The sequence below is a fragment of the Aptenodytes forsteri genome, unplaced genomic scaffold (assembly GCF_000699145.1).
Source record: "Aptenodytes forsteri isolate BGI_AS27 unplaced genomic scaffold, ASM69914v1 Scaffold145, whole genome shotgun sequence".
Lineage (NCBI taxonomy): Eukaryota > Metazoa > Chordata > Aves > Sphenisciformes > Spheniscidae > Aptenodytes > Aptenodytes forsteri.
In genome coordinates this window covers 970,695-971,156 of record NW_008795122.1, presented here as the reverse complement: position 1 = coordinate 971,156, position 462 = coordinate 970,695, and positions in this window count along the sequence as shown.

Genomic DNA, 462 nt, shown 5'->3' with positions numbered 1-462 from the left:
GACGAGGCGGGGGCTGGAGGCGGAGGGAGGCTGCTGCGGGGCTTCCTCGCTCCGCGGTCTCCGAGCGCGCGTTAGGCGTTGGGGGGCAGAGCAGCCCTCCGTGCCGCGGTGATGGTGCATTTTTCCTCCGGCTCCGTCGCGGGGATGGTGCTGCAGCCCGACAAGCCCTTGGCCGCTGCCTGCCGAGGCGGGGCAGGATCTCCCTCTCGCTCTTCTCCCTGCTTTCCCCGCTGTGCTCCTTTCTTCCCCGCGTCACCTCGGCGGCCGCGTGCCCGCTCTAGACCCCACCGGCCCTGATGGCGTTTTATTTTCCTAACGTCGCGTCCGCGCGTGACTAAATACCGGCACCCGGGTGCGCGGCCAGCAACTTCAGCAGCGCCCGCGCGTGTGTGCGCGCCATGGGGGGGCCACGTACCCGCATGCCTGCGCACCCAGGTGAGCCTGCCGCCTGCGGCTCTGCGC